At 36.5% G+C, this 17,579-nt stretch overlaps 1 long non-coding RNA gene and 1 other non-coding gene across 3 annotated transcripts in view; both read left to right on the forward strand.

Moving 5' to 3' along the window:
- The window catches only part of LOC146762710 (uncharacterized), a 480,249-nt gene that overhangs the window by 60,803 nt on the left and 401,867 nt on the right, over positions 1-17,579 (forward strand). The gene's annotated exons all lie outside the window — the stretch shown is intronic.
- On the forward strand, positions 13,013-13,119 carry LOC116652799 (U6 spliceosomal RNA). Its single transcript, XR_004306019.2, has one exon. It is a non-coding gene; the product is annotated as a U6 spliceosomal RNA (small nuclear RNA).

The following is a 17,579-nucleotide window of genomic DNA, read 5'->3' on the forward strand; positions in this document are numbered from 1 at the left end:
AACTTTATGGCAGATGGTTTGGGAATGATGATACAACCTTGAGTAGGGAAGGTACTGTAGTATGCTGCTCCTCTGTGTGAAATCACTCAGTTTGCTGGAACAAGTAGGTGTAATTTTCATGAGATGTCCTATGAAAACCATCATATAGATATTATTTTAAAATTCACAGTCAGCTATGTTTGGTCCCCACTGCTTCCACGGAAAATTGGGAGCAGGGTTTTGCTGGTGATAGCTTCTAAAAATGTCATCAAGTTAACTATTACCCATCCAACATCAGAAGCAAACTTAAGCTTCTGCCAAAGACGCATTTAACCCTTGTCCCCAACTGCTGAGTTGAAAGTTTACTCCATTCCCTACAAGTGTTGACAGGAATGCTTCAGTGGTTAATGCTATGATAAAATATGTAGTTTTCCCTCAACGTGATTACATACCTGAGAGCTGGAAAGCATCACGTTTCTACATAAGTTGTTTTACATTGGTACCACATTTTCAGTTGTCCATTCAGAAGACAAGATGTCTTAATCTTTGTATTCAAAGATGAGACTTGAAGATATCCATGATTACTGTGAATTCTTTTACAGATATTTAATCAGCTAGAATATTAAAACAGAGTTCCCTAAAGTGCATGTTAAATGTCATGGATGCATGACACTTGTAGAACAGAGAGGAAAAGAGGAAAGAGAAGTAGAAAGGAAAAAACAAAAGGGGGAAAAGAAAAAAATTCTGATGGGAGAAGCTCATGATAGGGCAGATGGATAATTTCATTTGTTTTCTTTTTTTGCCATCAGAAACTGTTCCAGCAATGTAACTATCAAAGAAGACGGGAAGGAAGCTCAACCCTTTTACCTTGAAAGTTGTTACCATACATCTGAGTAGCACATCATTTCTAGATACCTTTTTCATTGTACTGACATCTGTAACAACTTAAACCTAATAAATATGATATATATGACAGGAAAATGAGAAATAATATTGAGTTGCTATGTGCAAATTCCTTTTTAAATAAAGACATTCCAACTTCACCCATCTGCCACTACTTTGGCTATCATCATAGAAGAGAATAGCATAAAATGCTGATTATGTTGACATCAACATGAATTTTGCCATTAGCATTAATGACATTTATCCCTTCTCAGTCATAGATCTACTTCCCTCCAATATGTCATGTTCTAATCTGTGTCATACTCTAGTAGATGCTGTTCTCCCAGTTCATTTGCTGTAATCATCAATGTTGTGTTTTCCATTCTTTCCATTACTTGGAAATAGAATGAATTCTGCACTATTTGTTCCTCTGCTTCCCATTCTACTCTCCCAAGTACAGCAAAACTCAGAAAAAAACTTGTTCTTCTGAATTTTAAGCCTGTCTTCCTCTGGATGACTTTTTGTATTATTGAGAATTATTCATTAGTTCTGATAATTATTCTCTTTTTATGTTGTGATTAGCGGTGTAATTAACAACAGTGACAGATACAGCACAGTGATTCGTCACAGTTACCATTCCTTTAAGTTAATGGGGTTACATGCGTCTCAGAACTCATATTTTAAGCTTTCAGCAGACTCTGGCAGATATCTCCAGATGAGATTTATTTGGGTAAGGTTCTAAGGACTGTCTCTGCAATCTAACCACTGTTTGAAGAGCAGATGAAGTAAAAAGTGCTAAAAGCCAAACCAACCATCAACCAACCATCGTATTTTTTTCAGGAAAAGTGGTGGAGGAAATAAAATGGAAGTTTTAGAAATCAAACAATATTCTTGCTTGAAATGCTCACTAGAAATCTGATTCTTTTTAATATAAAAATTTGAATGAAATATAAATCATAACTACATAACAACCTACTACTGTATCTCCGAGGCCAAGGGAAAAAAAAGTGCTGTTACATTATTATGAATTGAAGAAAAACTACCATGAGTAGTAGAACTGAAATGGCCACTGGAGAGCAGGTCCTGTTATTGGTTGCAATGAACATGCAGGATAGTTTTCTGTCCTTATCTTTTAATTATTCTTTCAACTTTTGTATCCTTTCAGAGAAACAATGAAGAACATTTGTTTTCATGATTTTGAAGAGAGCTATTATTCATTTATCCTTAAAGATGTCAATATTTTGCACCATAATGGTTTGCTCACTTGCAGAAGTCCTGCTATGATTCCTATCTTATCAGTTCTACTTCAAAAATTGGAGCTTATTGTAATCCCCACATTTTTCTCCAGTGCTGCCTCCAAAAGACAAATAGCACTGAAAGTTAGTGACACTGGAGGGGTGATGCTCTAATTCAAATGAAGCATGTAGCCTATTTGGATACTTGAGTGCACAGTCTATATTCTGTTTCTGGTACTCTGTTATAAACTGCACCACATCTTTTGGACTTTTTTAGGTTGAAAGTTCTATGGTAATAACAGGAAATTTCTCTCAGCTGTCATTTGTGGCCAAGATATGACAGAATTACAAGCAAGCATATATTGGAACAGGAGCTCAAAACCATGTAAAATATTTTGTCACTTTCTTTATCTCAGATTTCTTCTAGTCACTACTCCAGCTTCCTCAGACTTTACTGTCTCCCAGTGCTCCTGCATTTCTGTAGGGCAAATTCATCTTGTTTGAAGTCTCCTGGTCTTGCTGTATGCTTTGCATACTTGTTTCTCTTCAATGGTAATGGCTAGTTTTGATAGTGGTATCCATCCTCTCTTAGTGGAATTGAGTAAATAGTTTTGAGATGTCTTCTAGCTAGGAAAAAAAGGAGAATTACTTGTTAGTCTTCTCTTCTAAAAACTTTTAGGAAGGTATAGTTCAAGAAGATCATCTCCAGTACATGAAATATTTTAAAGTGGAAATGCCCAGTTCTCTGCTCTTCTGGAAAAGAGCAACCATGGCAGAACAGATATCAGAATCCAGACTAAGGAAGGCTCTGCCTTATACTAGGGCACTAAGCAATTGGTATTACTGGAATAAATACTTTTGCTAGAAAGTACAAGAAAGAGGAGAAGCTGTGTAAGTTGGTCTCAAGCATTTGTTTACTCTTGCAAAATGGACTGCATTTGGCGTTCCTTTTCTTATCGTCTTCTGAAATGAAGATCTGAAATGAAAAGCATGCATCCCTTTTTAGGTTTTGATCACTGGATTGCACCAGTCCTTCCCTTTCATCTCCTAGGGATGTGCATCTGAGGGGACCAAAGGAACATGCTACATATAAGGAAGCACATATCTGGGAGGAAGAATGAGGGAGATCTGTTGATCTGTGAGTGTTGGCTGGTTAATAGTCCCTCCTAAATGTTTTATTAAGTAGATTGATAGTCAATTCACTCAAATATAAATATAATATAAATTAGTACAAAAGTAACTCACAGACATCTTAGCAGTTGTTCTTGTTTCCTTTCAATCAAGGTTCTACCCTCTCAGTTTGGGTCCTATGCTCCTTTTGTGGAAGAAATTACTGCAGTGTGACATCCTATTTCTATACTGTGGTCAGAAAGCCTTCTGCAATGTCTGTTGCTCACACAAAGGCTGAAAAGGATCACAGCCATGTAATGTCATGTAGTCAGAAGCAGACGAATTAAGATACGTATGCTACATTAAGTACTTCCCTCATTTATCAGTATTTATCACCCACTGTTTATCTTACATTGCTGTGACTGAAACTTCCAAGAGTGTTTTGAAAGACGTGTCTCTGTTTCACAATTACAGAATGAAGAGTCTTACTTGCCAGGATCTATGAGCATTTCATACTGATCTGCTGTGTTCTTGGCAGTAGCGTATGGATTACAAACTCTTTTTTACTGGTTATAAACTTCCTGAAAAGTCATTTTTTTTTCTGAGCTGATTTGCATGATGCCCAGAACAATGGTTTTCTCATCTGGGACTGAATTTCATTGGTGCTCTGATGTTATCATTAAAGAACGACCTTGGTAATTTCTTATGTTAAAGTGACTAAAAGTACACCTTTATAAATCTGCAAAAAGAAATCATGCACTGTATCACAAGAGCACTGGAGGCATCTCTTAATCCTTGGCTCTGTGTGTCTGTCATTTTGTAATCTCTTCTTTAAATAGGGTATTGGATTAATATCAGCTAGTTACTGGGCCCAGCACAATTTTTTATGTTTTTTTTTTCTCAATATATATATTTTTAAAATTATTATTATTATTATTATTATTTTATGGCAAAGGAAACTGTGCTGTGCAAAAGGGTGTACTTCTTAGCTGTATTAAAGCAGTCTCCATCTTTGCCACCAGAGTGGTGGCTTCAGCTATGCTGAAACACTCATGAGGCATAAGAAAAAGAAAAGGAAAATCTCATCAGTGACAGCTGTACAGGGATGATTTTTCACTCATTGGAGAGACTGTCATAACTCACAGTCCTAAGAGAGTGTCTGTTTCTCACTGTCACTGGTGAGATAAGCTATATTTAATGCTGCAACATCAAAGCTGCCAATTTTACATTTGCATTTAGTGGTGCATTTACAAATTAAACACAGTGCCTGCATGTATTTGGTCTGGAAGAGGGTAAATGGATGTAATTATAGTAGAGACAGAAGAGCTTTCTTAAAAAAAATGAAAGTTCCAAAGTGCAGAGTTTAACATTTTAGGAATGTTGAACAGATACAGATTTAAGTAATGTGAATTTGTATATTACCAGCAATGCTATGTTAAAACTCATGAGCATGTTGAGGTTGGGCATCTGATTCTGCAAATTACTATGGAGTATCTTTGGATAAGTCGGTGCTAAATATAAAAGAAAATCAACATCCAGACAGCTATAGTTACTACAGAAATAAGAAGTTTATCAGCAATGAAGGCGGGATGTATATTTGTGAAAGTAAGCAATGGTGGAATATAATTAGAATGAGAATATCCTAGTTGATTATCTGTTTGCTTCAATGAGGTAAAATGCGTCAAGTTCCTTTCAGGTAGGAGAATATATAACAACGTGCAGATCAGGATTGAGCATCACTTCTTATTTTCTTTAAAAGACTAGTGAAGTAATTTAAAAGCACTGGATAGAGTCTGTTGTACTAATACCGTATAAATCTAAAGTATGGGTGACAAACATACAATAGTCACACTTCTTCACTCTCCAGATGTCCTGTGTCTGAACTATTTATTAAATGAAATGTGAATGGGCAATGAAGGGCCAATTTATATGTTACGCCAAGAGATGTATTACAACTGCCTTAAGTATTGATTTCCTTCCTTTGCCTATTCTTGATTGGGGCATACACACATAGAACAGCAATAATGTGGGGTTCCCTTATCAGATCTTGGATATTTCCTCAGACTGTCTGCAACCATTAACCTTGCATATTATCTGACTTTAGTGATTAGTACAAGGGACATAAAACTGTATTGATGGCTGGCCTAGGGTTAGAATGGTGAGCTGAAATACTGGAGGTTAGATTTTGCTGACTTGGTGATACAAATGATAGTATTGTGCTACTCCTGTGAAATTGCTAATTTGTCACTTCTTTCATGGTGTAGTCAATGATGTGGTACTAATGAATGAGGCACGTAATTGTACGATACAGAACTGTAACTTCTTGTTGATTCCTCTGTGCCTATATTAAGAGAGAAAGAACAACAGAACTCTTTGTTCACTTCACACTTCCGTGGCATGCTGGTAGATGATCAGAGGCAATGTAATTAATGCCAAGGCCATTATAGTTTGTTTTATAAGCCTAAGTTTGTCTGTTGTGCTCATTACTTTTATGGGGCACTTCAGTAGGATTTTATCACTTTGCTTTTGCAGCTCTGCTGTAGGACATATGTACGGCATCTGCAGTGAACTTCAGCAGATAAAGTCCTTCAGGATCCTATAGTTGTTGTCCTGAGATACCCACAAGATGTTTTTCAGCATACACCTCAGAGATTATCCAGTACAGTGGGCATCCAGAAGGGCTTAGCAGATAAGAAGAGTGGGTGAATGGGGTGTTGAGTAATTGAAGTGTTCCTTTTTGTATACTGGCTCATTTTTACTTTACTTTTTAATTAATTTGTTGTGCAGGAAGATCTTATTGTGTGTCCTGGTGGCGCGTTGCAACACCGGAGGCCCTGGGTTCGAATCCCCTGTGGCGCAAGTGGTAGAAGTGCTGCTCTGCTAAACAGGAGGCTCGAATCCCGGGGGTTGGACTCAATGATTTCTAAGGTCCCTTCCAACCCGCATGAGACTATGATACTATGATTTAATTGGACCAGATAAGCAAAGTTCAGAAACCAGTTAAAAAAAAAAAGCTGCTTACTCTTACAACAGAGAATGTTAAATCTTGAAGACTAAGCACGTATTTAAGATATTAAATATATTTGCAGTATATTATTCCAGTGGTTTCTAAAGTGACTTTTTTCTGGCTCTTGATTCAAAGGGTTGATGTAGTTTGAAACTCACACTGATTATAATTTCCTTCGGAAAAGAATCTCTATGCAGTAATCCATCAAAACCAAATTTATTCTTAATTTGTTTAGGAAATGCTTACAATTCTAACTTTTTTTCTTAAACTAGACTGCAATTTCCATTGTGAGATGAAAGGTCAGTTTTCTGTTCGGTTTTATGTCTCCCAAAAATATAATTCAGCATTTAAATGTTGGGGCTTACCTATTATTTTTTTACAAATGTACTTATTCTTTATCAGTTTTATTACGAAGAAGAATGAGACTCAAAAAAGGAAAAAAACCCCAATAATCGGCAACAATCCTTTTATTTCAGCTGATAAATCAGAGTTCATGTCTTTTTTCACAAGTTTTACTTTAGCCTGCATTATTACACTTTTTATTGTTTCTCCTGTAAACCACTGAAGAGGTACAGATAGATAGGACAGGATGTTAACTTTCTTACATGTTGACAGACCTCACTGTTGCCTGAAATGGGCAAGTTCTCCTCTAGCCATGACTGTGGTGCAGTGCCAGCTTAGGCACCACTGTTTTCTATATGGCTTTATGGCTGTTCTCATGCTGTTTGGCATTTATCTACATCTCCAGCTTCTGAAAGCAAGGCAAAGGTAGGAAATTTCAGCTAGTGTTAAAATAAGATGAAAATGATTGAAGAATGAAAAACCGTATTATAAGAAAATGGAGAACGAATCATTATTTGTCAAGAAGTCTAGAAGATGAACTGAAGTGGATTCTGAGGGCTTGAAAACCAGAAGCTTTTGAGTTCTAGAGTGATTTACTGCTTTACAATTTGGTTAGGTGGTATTGTGAAGACACTGAGCACAAAACTATGGACTGTGAAACTTCTTTCCTTATTAACCCAAGCAGTTTAATCCTGAAAATAAATAAATAAATAAATAAAATAAAGAAAAATCACTTCCACAATCAGTATTTCAACCTTCTTACTTGTAAAATAGGAACAGCAGTAGTTGTTTCTCTCTGGAAACTATTTTTCAATTTTATGTAAGAATGACAGTCTGCTAGAGAATACCTGTATGATATTCAGTAGAGATGTCCTGCTTCACCCATTAAATTTAGAGTGGTAGAAATCTGTGCTGCCCAAATGAAAGAATCAAAATCTCCAATTTGACATGCTTAGATTTAACTAGAAGACCCTTTAATCTTTCTAGGATTGATTCTTTGCCATTTGCAGCTATAGAGCCGTAATGAACTTTCACAGATATTTATTATAATAACATCAGTATAAATAGACAGTTTTGTATTTCTTGCTATGGTTTTCAAGACAGTAGTTATGCCATTCTAGAAGATATTATTCACATGTCTCTGAGTTTGGAGTGATACTCTCCTCCTGCTGAAGAATTCCATTTCTGATAGTGAAAAACTAGCTAATTGCTGTTCTGCTTGAAGCTTTGTAACAGAAGATAGGAAAGCAGCTGTTCTTCGGATTCAGCTTATCTAGAGGTAAAGGTAATTTTGTGATGTTTCTCATAGAACAGAAGCCTGAGTCTTCAGAACTTAGCAGACAAATTCTCCCTTCAGAATCATTCAAAAGCAAGTCAATTGCTTTTCTTTTTCTTTTTTTTTTCTTTTTTCTTTTTTTTTTTCTTTTTTCTTTTTTCTTTTTTTTTTTTTTTTCTGTATCTTTACCAGATCTTGAATTATAGGTAGAATGTGGGTACATTAGCTTTTCTGTGAAATGAAACACTTTGAGAAGATAAAGCTCTTACAGCAAATGTGGTAAATGTTGGTCAAAAAAACAAGCAAACAAACCTAAACAGAAAGACCCCAATAATGCAGAGTTCATGGCTTTTTGAAAGCTTTTTGAACCAGTCGCTATTCCTAGTTCTTTCTCCAAACAAGAGATTGTCATTAAATTTTAAAATTCACAGGTGGCCTTCCACAATGTGCACAAAGGAAAGTATAAAAAGATTTGAAATTAAGTAGATACACTTTTTTCTTCTGTTACTATTGTTATAGTTGTCTAAGAAACTATTTAAGAGAGGTCTAGTAGACAGAGAAGATATATTTTAGCAGGAACTAGCATTGCTGTAAAAAAAATCAGCAAGCTCTTGGTCATAGAAACATATCTATTCTTCTGAAAAAAAGGGATAAACATCTCAAATCTACACAAAAACTGATATTTGCCCTGATTTTAATTTTTATATATTTTGTTTAGTCTGAAAGAAAATGTTGCTGATTTTTGTGGTAGAAAGGTGTTAACAGTGATTATCTCCCAGGAGTTGGGAATAATGTACAGACAGGTAGAGCAGAGGGAGGCAGAAGTATGTTTTAAAAACAGTATATCTCTGGAATTGATTATTTATTGTATCCAGGAATGCTATGAAAGTTATTTTGTGGTTGTCTTTTGAAGCTGTTTCTTCAGGTCACTCATGAAGAGTAGATTAGGAATCAGAGATGGAGTGGTTACTGAAATCTGGATATTCAGCAGCCTTTTATGCTTGTGTGGACTTTTTCTGGAGCATAGCAATAGTTACATCTTGACTGCTCTGTTACTATGTAAACTCTGCATAGTTCTCTGCACACATACTATGTGCTGAGAACTATTGGGATTCAAGGATTGATTGATTTATTTGGGAATAAGGACTGGGATGGTATCTAGTTCAGTGTTGCACAGAGGTATTATAGAATCATGAAATGGTTTGAGTCAGAAGGGACCATTAAAAGCTCATCTAGTTTCAGCCCTTCTGCCATGGGTGGCAGGGACAGCTTCCACTAGACCAGGTTGTTCAAGGTGCCATCTAACATGGCCTTGAATATCACCAAGAACAGGGCATCCACAGCTTATGTGGCAGCACGTTCCGAGTAAAGAATGTCTTCCCTATATCTAATCTAAATTGACTCTCTTTTAGTTTAAAACTGTTCTACCTTGTTTTATCAGTACAAGTTGGCAGGTTTCTTGTTTATTATTCAGACCAGACATGAGCTGTAGCCCACTCAACTACCAACTCCCTTTTAGAACCGGCATCTTGCATGTGGAGGTGCTTAAAAGATCAGGTAGCCAATCTCCAAGTCCTCTCCTTCACAAATGCCCACTTACACAGGCACACATTTCAAGAGAGCTCAGTACTTTAAATGTAATACTTTTGATGGTTCAGAGATGAATTCTAGCAAGCGTGGCATTTCATGAGTCTCACTAAGAAAACTCCTTATCTCTTCTTCAGAAGTCCGATGTCATGACTGAAGGGAAAGGTCTGGGGAGTTGAAAGATGCTGGGCTAAGGATTTGTCCTGTTTCTGACAACCCCAGAAGAATAGAGGCCTTCTACCAGTTTATTTGTAAGGAACTCTGCCTAATGAGTGTGCCCATGGAGCTCCTGTATAGCTCTCTAGCAATAGGTCCCAATGGAATGGCATGGATCTGTGTCAGGGAAAGGTCAGAACGGGGATTAAGAATAGATTCTTTGTCAGAGGGTGATCAGACCCTGGAAAAGGTTTCCCAGTGCAGTGGTTACACCACTGAGCCTGTTAGAGTTCAAAATCTTTCAGACATAGAGGTTGGATTTTGGGTGGTCCTGTGCAGAGCTGGGAGCTGGAGTTGATCTTTGTGGGTCCCTTCCAACTCAAGATGATATTCTGTGATTCTATTAAATTTACAACTTTCCCTCCTCTTGTGCATAGGCTGGAAAGGTTCAATTCTAAAAGCAACTGATAAACTAGCTGGCAGTTTCACCAGAACTGTTCAGACCCTACACATACTGCTGATGGGGCTTAAAGCAATGGTAGGAGATCAAAGAAATGGGACAAATTAACACTTTGTTTTAAACAAAAGAGGATATTTTTGACCTGAAATCCTGTGTATTAGAGCATTCTTCTTCAACTGATAAAAGAACAGCCATTGTTGCTGCAAATTATCTACTTTGTCCTCGCTAAAATATAAAACATTTCTGTTGAAAGAAAACACAGCACCATAAATAATTAAAACCATTCCAATTGACTTTTTTGGTCAATTTTAATCTGAACTTAAATCACAATGGTCAGCCTTTTTATTTATTTTTTTAATTACTGATTATTTAGAGAGATTACACTAAGCAATTACTAGTTAATATCCTTAATAGCCAGTTTTACATGTAGACCACTGCTATGTTGCCACTGGCCCTGCTTGAGAAATATAATACTCTGATTATCAGATCACATCCTGTATGTCCCTAGTATTAAAGAGAACAAAATGAAAGTAATATGAATTTCACTGATAAGGACCATTTTTGCTGTCATTATGGTTCTATCAAAATGCACCATTCTAATATTAAGCACAGATTTACATATCTTTGAAATAATACAATTATATATAAGAAACCTTGCCATATTGAGATCTGCCCCATGATGTTATAGAGAGCAATCTACTTTTGTTCTTGTTCTGGACATGCATGCTTTTTCTTTCCATTTTTTTTCCAGTGTTGATATTATTGAAGCCAGGGTGAGGCAACAGCCATTTTTCTTCATGTTTTCAGGATGGTTACATGGTTCTGTCAGTGATACCTGGGTTACATATTAAATGACCTTGTGGAGGTTCCTTTTTTTATTGTAATCAAACATTTAGCAACAACTAGATGGTATATCTGTGCCTCACAGTTAGTTGTTTCACTGAGATTAAGGAACTATGGACCTTCTATATGTGCTATTATTTATTGAACCATGTTTGAAGAAATTCGTCTACTGCTTTTCATTGATGGGAGTTTCTGGCTAACAGCTCTTTAAATAAGTGGAAAATGCTCAGTTATCACCCAATGTGAAAAGGATCAATAATAGTTTAGTAGTGTCTGATAATTGCAGTGGCTGTTATACACAAGAGCTTGCATCTTCTTGAGTGACTCTTATCAATCTATTGTCCATCATCATCTGATAATCAGACTGCAAATATAGTGGGGAATTATCCCTTTTTGAATCAAGCTTGTGAAAAACATTTGAAATAATGGTAAAAAAATGTCATTGTTCAACTCAGCAGGGAGAAAAAAAATCAGTATCTGGGTGACTGTAGTGAGAAAAGGACAAAAAAAAAAAATCAAATGTGCACTTGCAAAACAGAAAAATATGTACAGCACAATTATATACGGGGAAAATATTTCTGCAAAAGTTGGAGAGTAGCTAAAATATTTTCTTTTATTTTCCAAAGGGGTCATGACCATTTGTACTACTCAGGACTACGCTGGTGACTTGAAAAGAAACCAAGTGACACACATAGCAAGAATGGTACGCTAGAATGCGTCAGGGTGCAGATCTTGTTGCTTTGTTCCTGAGAGCAGCAGCAGCATCTCTGTTTCGTAGCACAGACATCCCAGTGCTGTGATGGTCTGCAGCTTTGGCTCTTCCCTCCTGCTTTCTGAAGTAATGTTACTCTTGGACATACGAGGTCTGCTTACAAAGAAGGAAGTAGTTATCTCCTTCCCTTTATCTTCCTATGGCAGTAATAGTGACTTTTAAAGCACCACTGCTCTTTTTATGCTTCTCTCTCAATTTTCATTTTCCTTTCTTATTTATTTTTCTTACTAGCTACCTTTACTAACATGAACAGCCTGATTACCTTAGATTTCAGAGGTTTATCCTATGCTGAGAAAAGCCTGGGCATCAATTTTCATCTGTAAAGTCAAGTAAACCTGCCCTTTCAGTCTTTTCTTGTACCTCATGAGCTACATCTTTGTGGCTCTGTGCAGTATTCATTCCGGTTATGCCAATTTTGTTTTTGTAATGGGGAGCCCAAACTGAGCCCTGAATAGAGGGGAAAGATCATCTTTCTTGATCTATAGGTTCTTCTTTTTCTCAGGTAGCTCTGTATTTTTGTTGGCCTTTACTGCAAAAACATTTATAAAAACCTAATGTTCAAAATGAATGTGCTATGATGTGATGGCATAAATTCTATTTACTCGTACTAAATCTTTAGCACCAACATTGTATTTTTGAGAACTCTTTGAAAACTTTATATCAAATCATATCACAGACTATTCAGGCTATTTCAGTGTAGATCTTAATGAATAGTTTCTGAGACAGTCTTAAGTAAATCTGGCTGGACTGTCTATAAGAAATGGTTTTGTTTATTTTTGAATAAAAACTTGGTTTTTCTTCTATGTATTTCATTTCCTGCAATGTGAAGGGTTAAATGAGGTATTTCTTTACCTTAGTGTGTACACACCTCCAATTATTTTAAAGGCAGTTCCAAATATGTGTGTGGTCTGCTGTGTAGTGTGTAACTTCTAGGCCCTTCAGAAAGAATTAGAATTACAAAATCTCACTGAGAAAACACTTTTGACTGAGCAACCAGGAAACTTAACTGATGGTTTCTTTTGTGGTCCTTTGCTACCCAGCTTGAACGTAATCAAAGTGCTCTGAAGCAAAGAGAAATTTTATGGTAACCACAGTACAATTAGTCAAATATTGTTCCCTAGTATAAACCTAGTATAGACCTGCCTTACTCTCTGGACTGATATTGTTTTGTTGTTTGTTTTTTTCCTCCATTTCTCACTAAGGACTGACAAATACCACTGTTCCAAAGACATCTAACATAAATTTTTCAGATTAAAAAATAAAGTACTCAATGAGTTATAAATCCCCCAAAAACATCACTCTTCCTCAGTTAAAAAAAGGTGAACAGATGATTCCTCATTGACCCTCCTCATTTTCCTCATATGTGCTCACTTCGGCAGCACATATACTAAAATTGGAACGATACAGAGAAGATAAGCATGGCCCCTAAGCAAGCATGACACACAAATTCGTGAAGCGTTCCATATTTTTTTTGTGTGCCCCGGTGGCGCAGTGGTTAAGGACGCCGCCTTGCAACTCTGGGGCCTGGAGTTCGAGTCCCTCCTGTGGCGCAAGTGGTAGAAGTGCCGCTCTGCTACACAGAGGCTCGAATCCTGGGGGCTGGACTTGATGATCTCTAAGGTCCCTTCCAACCCGCACGAGACTATGAGACTATGAGACCCCAGGAATTCGTTTTGAGTTCCATTCTCCTATGCTTCCTCTCCCCATATCTGCCATACTTCTTAATCCTCCTATATAAAACACTGTGGTATATTGTTGAATGATTTTTTATGTCCAGTTCTGGAGATAGAATCATAGAGTCACCGAGGCTGGAAAAGACCTCCAAGATCATCCAGTCCAATCATCCATCTACCACCGATATTTCCCTTAATTCTCTTAATGCAATATCTAAACATTTCTTTAACATCTCCAGGGACAGTGAGTCCACCACCTCTCTCAGCACCCCTTTCTAGTGGCTGACCACTCTTTTGTAGAAGAAAATTTTCAGCACATGCACTGCTTGCTGAAAATAAATTGTAGATGACGACACCAAGGCGCAATAACCTTTTATACAGAGTTTGTTTTTCTTAGAAAACTCAGACCTTTTAAGTAAAAAATGTGATAGAGAAACGTTTTTATATGATCTCTGATCTAACAATCCCCATAATATTCTAATGATGAAATTAGAAAAGAACGAATGTCTCTTAGAAGTTATCTCAGGTAACTGCTTGAAATTAAGGTGGGGTGTTTTCAGACTTCAGTATTGTACCAAAACAAAGACAAAATTTGTCTGACTGGGAAAAAAGGATTTGGCTGTGGAAAGAGTGATTTTATTCCCATTCTCAGTTATTTAGTTTAATTTCCTGAATGGAGGCTGTCACTTAGTATAAGATCTAAATATATTCTGTAAGTTGTTAATACAACATAGACAGTGGAAAATTAGTAGACTTAAGGCAAGAGTACTTGTTACAGATGAATTTCAGAGTGGTGAATATTTTAAACAGGAATACAATTGATTGGAATTCAAAGTAGTCAATTCTGTGGGACAGAACAAGTGAAAAAACTTCTCTGCAGCACTTAGGCTCATATTACATCATACGAAAGCAGTGTCAGCCTCTCCTATTTGAGAAATTTTCTGAACAGATGAAGAATGGGTTTCCATTCTGACAGATATCATGGTCATGGTTTCAGCTGTTAAATACTTGACTTGCTCAGCCTTTTTATTTTGGAAAAAAAGCAAGAAACTTCTGGCTCAGTACTGCCTATTGATTGCAACAAGCCTCTTTTTTGTTGTTGTTTGTTTGTTTTGTTTTGATTTGTTTTGTTTTTCCCCTCTACATCTGTTTGCATTGGCATGGAAGGTTGGATGATGTTCCTTTCAGAGCTTCTCTCTGCTAAGTTCAGAGCTTCAGAGAACCATCAGGCTTGTGTTTTTGCCATTCCCTCAGAGCAGGGGAATCTCCTTAAAGAGAAGTGATGCATAACAGGGTGGCAGGCTACATCCAAGTATGTTATAGGATATCATCAGCCTACAACAAAACTTTTCTTTCGGAGTCATGACATCAAGTACAGGATTTAATGGAAACATCTTCAGGTAAGAAGATGTTTATCAGTGATCAGTAAATTAGTATTTGTAATTGGTTTATCCTTTCAACAAACCTAAGGCTTACCTTTAACATTTTGACAGCTGGGCTAAATGTTTTTGCTACTATTAATATTTTTAGTGTTTGGAAATATATGACTCTTACATCCTTCAGATATCTTTTAAACAGGTGTTACTTCTGCATCAACTCCTGTATTCCAGGGCTGTATCAGAGTGCACTGAAGTCTGCTTGCTTGCTTAAGACAGTACTGACAGAAGGGAAAGCTGAAGTATCTCTCTCCAATGATATGCTGAGGCAGTACTGAAGACTGTCATTTCTTAGGCACTGTTCATCATCCAGCTTGACATCTGCTGAGACAATTTTCTGCAGTCGCATTTAGTATTCTCATAGATTTATTCATATATAATCATGGCTTCTCAAGAAATGGCAAGATAAAAGAGATCTGATATGGGGTCTCCCTGTAAAAACACCTGCATTCTTAACCTAAATGTGCTCTTGTTTTAGGTTCCACTGTACCTAAAGCACTGTGCCCCAAGAAAAGCATCAAAAATTTAATATTTTTTTGTTTTACAAATTGACCTGTTCAGAACGGAATTGGGTATAGCCTTTATTACTCTTAAAATTCAGCTGATTTTCAGAGGGTGGAATAACCCATTTGCTTGTGTAAGTATCTCAGACATCCATAGGTTAATAAATTCAAGAAAAACACATCCTACTTTGTCACCTTTTTCCATTGTTATATGAAGTACACCTTTGTGAAGTAAGCGCATACATTAGTGGGAGCTTTAACTGTTGATTTCTCTGTTTCTGTCACCATTATAATATTACTTAATCACAGCTTTTTGTGTCTAATTTACCCAAGAGTATTTTTAATAGAAGCATAAAAGAAGTTCAGCGTTGGATATGAAAAGAAAAGGAACTGGGGTCCAGTCTCTTTGGCAAATACTCCATAACATGGTAATTCTTTAAAGGCATATCACATAGCTCTGAGAGAATAAAACAAATGCTTCAGTGTCACACTGGTCTTTCAGATAAATACACAATTAGATTATATGATTTACATTAAATCATGTTAATTTACATAGTAAAATATGTAAAGCATTCCCAAGGAGTTGGGACTGATCTGTACAACTCAAAAAGGCCTTCAACAAGCACACACTCCTCCTGGCAAATAACCAGAAGTAACATTTTAGAGAATTCATGATGTCTTTCAGAAACTTTCTCACAAATTATGGATAAAATTAACAGCTGCTCATTCTCATGCATGCTATCAAGTTTTTTTACACACCAATATATCAAAGTTTATCACATGTTGGCATAATAATATGTGGATAACTTTAATATTCATGAGACATGAATGCACATATCTAAGAACAAATAGGTAAGTGATGTAAAGGAAAGAAACAGAAGCAAATTGATTCATTAGGAATGTATCCATTTTTGGTCTTGTGAAACAAAAACTATTAATATCCTGTTAATGAAATACACAGGAGCAATATTTTCTCTGAAAATATTTATTGACATAAAGCTTTTACTTTCACACTGAGAAAATGTATGGTATAACATACACAAAGGACACAAAGTGTGGGGAATTAAGGTGAGACTGCTTTCTTTTTCCTGGAAGATGGTGTCAGACAAGGGAATGGACTATGTAGGGTCTTCCAATCCCAGCCTCAAAGACTACTCAGTTGCAGAACTGAGTTCTTCAATTAGCAGAAGAAAGAGGTATCATATGATGTAAAAGTCTTTTACTTTTTCCATTTTTTCTCCATTGTAGGGCAGGGTTTTCCTCTTCTAAGATTCAAAAATTACTGGATGAGAAAACCAGTAAACCCCTAAATTAAACACAAGAAACAACAAGGCCTTATATTTTAAGAGGTGTGTAGTTTGGGATTATTTGTTTTTTCTTTTTTTGTTATAACTACATATACCTGACATAGGTACAGTATTGATCCACCTACTGGTGGTGAGGCTGGCTTTTTTGTTCATCTGGTGGTTGTGTTACCCTTCAGTTGCATGTCAGTTCATCAAAATCAATTCCCTTTTGATTTTTGTAACAACGGAGATGGGTCAGCTAACAAATGACAGGGGGCCCTATTCATGAGAAAGCGATTGTTGCATTACAAGTACAGTTTTGTAGGAATTTAACAAAAAGCAAGAGAACACAATTTTCCTGCATCATTTACTGTCTCACATGATTCCTCAGACCTCTTCAATGCCACATAAGATAGAGCAGCCTAGTCACCTTCTTAAAGAAAAATGCACCAAATTCAAAGGAGATTCTTAATTTAAATATTTCACAACTTTCTGTGCATTGACTGACCAAAACCAGCCCCCTCCCTATTACTCACAACACTATTTTCCATTTTAGTTATTTAGCATAGACTATATGGTTGAGGCAAGAGCTCAGTGGATCAGTATTAATTGGTCATTACTCCTGCTAGACAGTTACAAATGCCTCTTGTGGCCTGGCTTGACTTTCCAGTGTCCAGAAAAGGCCATCAAGATCTGCTTGAGAATTTTGCAGAGATTTTTACCAACTCAACACTGGCAGTTGATGCAAACATATGAATTTACAGATGAAAATACTACTCTTTGTTTTCAACAGCACAGGGTTAGTGGTTCAGGAAATAAAAGATTTAACACTTTGCTTGAGCTCATTTTCACCACTGAGCACTGCTAATTTTTGTCATAAACTGAAATGGTGTCTTCTACATGATACCAAGCAGACTACAGAATTGCCCCTAGGGTTGGCATGTTTGAAGAGTTTTGTTCAGAGAAAGGCTATAACTCCTTTTCTGGTATGTCCTTCAATAATACTTTCTGAACATTTTTATTGTTTTCCTC

This window comes from Coturnix japonica, chromosome 1 (genome assembly GCF_054131305.1).
Source record: "Coturnix japonica strain WE chromosome 1, WE-NBRP24, whole genome shotgun sequence".
Lineage (NCBI taxonomy): Eukaryota > Metazoa > Chordata > Aves > Galliformes > Phasianidae > Coturnix > Coturnix japonica.